Below are 2,105 nucleotides of genomic sequence, written 5' to 3' on the forward strand. Positions count from 1 at the left end.
TGGGCAATCCTACTTCCGTAGTGATACTGCCTCGGAAACCCAAGGAGGGGTCGCTATGAGTCGGGGCCGACTCGACGGCAAATAACAACAACAACAACAACAACATTGGTAACAAAATAAATATAGAGCTGGATTTCTATGTGGAGGAAAGTAGAGGATGTAAGAGAGTGGAGAATAGGGTAGGTTATACAAGTTTTATAGGCCATTTTAAAGAAAATATCAGATGGATGGAATATCACAAGGAGAAACAGAGATGGGATTGTGTAAGACAATTTCAAAGAATGGCAAGTTGTCTAGCTGGTGCAAATGAAAAGAGTTGGGGTGGAATGCAATTAGATATTAAACTAGATATTCAGCATGAAGTTAAGTGTCTGCTTATGGAGCTCACTCTGATGTTACCACTCTTCTGCCTAAGGTAATGCGATCCAAACAGTGCTTTAAGAAGATTGATTTGATATAGTGTGATTCTAGGTTGGATACACATCATTCTCACATTTTAAAATGCTGTGATTAAACGCCAATATTATTTTTATATTTTGTCAATACAGCCCCTCTACATGAACCAAGGCTAACTGCTTTGCCATTTCTCATACTTAACCTGTGTATATCTTTCCTTATTCCATTCGCCAGAACTGTATATAACTCTACCCTGACCTCCACTATATTTTAAGACTCAGTTTAAAATATACTTTCTCCAGAAACCTTCGCTGATTGCCTCCCATTCAACCCTGATCATCTCTCTACATCTATCTTTTAACATATGTGCATTTCAATGTGTACTATGCTCTTGATGTATCTACCAATATCTAATCATTTGCTATTAAAAAACATATTTTGTTTTCCTAATATTAATATTAGTAGTAGGAGCTATTTCTCTGATTTCTTTCCTTTTTTAAATTATGATTTGGGTGAAAATTTACAGAACAAATTCACTTTGCATACAACAGTTCACATACATTTTGTCTCATGACTGACCACAATTTACCACAATGCAACATCTCCCCTCATACATCCTCCCTATAGTTACCTCTTCCCTGTGTCCATCTCTCCAGGCACCCCTACCCCCTGAGCTGTCTCCCTGTGCATAAACAACTCTTCTTTCTCCCATGATTTTCTCTCAAAGGAGTGTATCTACCTAAGGTAAATTTTCAACTTATATCCCTGTCTATTGTTTGGCTGGAAGCCACAGGCATGGGTTCAATTCCAGATGTGAAGGGCAGCTAGGGGCCATAGTCTCAGTGGTTCCACCAGGCTATGTTGGACCAGCAAACCTACTCCCCTCCCTTTTTTTTTCTTTTTTCTCCAAATGATTTTGAGTTTTGTTCCACATTGTTCTCCCTCTTTATCCAGGATCTCCTAAATAGATCCCCTTCCAACTGGTTGACAGTAGTAGCTGGACACCATCTAGTTCTTCTGGTCTCATAGTAGGGTAGGCTGCAGATCAGATGGTGTACCAGTCACTATGATTAATTGTTTCCATGAATTTTTGGTTTTCTCATTCTTCTTTGCTCTGGATGAGGAGAGACCCATCATTGCATCTAGATGACAGCTTGAAAGCTTTTAAGATCCCAGTTGCTACTCACCAAAATAGGAGGTTGAACAATGTTTTATGTATTATGTTATGTCAGTTGAGCTTGATGTCCTCTACAACTATGGTCCTGAGCCCACAGGTTCAACTACTCGGTCTCTCTTAGTAGCTGGCTGTGACCACATAGTGACTACAACTTTGCTCCTTGTCAGCTCTACTATACACCTGGGGATTCAGATCTTACACATAAACTTATAAGACCATTGTCTGCCAACACTAAACATGTTCTTGGGTACACTCCCCGCTTCATAGACACACCTACTAGTTCAGCCTCTCCACCCATCTATCCACCTGTATACTCATGTTTGCCTTCACTGACAACGCCGTACATTATGTGCAAAAGGGTTCATCTTTGTTGTCTGTACCTCCCACGTACCTCTCTCTGTCTTTCTCTTCCTCAATGCCACTATATTGATCACTCATATTTGGTACATTGCCATTCTCTTCACCCAATCAATACTTATCTCTATCTATCTAACAGTATGTCCTCCCCTCCCATCCCACCCCTGGTAACCAA

Source organism: Orycteropus afer, unplaced genomic scaffold (assembly GCF_000298275.1).
Source record: "Orycteropus afer afer isolate SDZICR_OR568_19922 unplaced genomic scaffold, OryAfe1.0 scaffold00044, whole genome shotgun sequence".
In the NCBI taxonomy this organism is placed as follows: Eukaryota; Metazoa; Chordata; class Mammalia; order Tubulidentata; family Orycteropodidae; genus Orycteropus; species Orycteropus afer.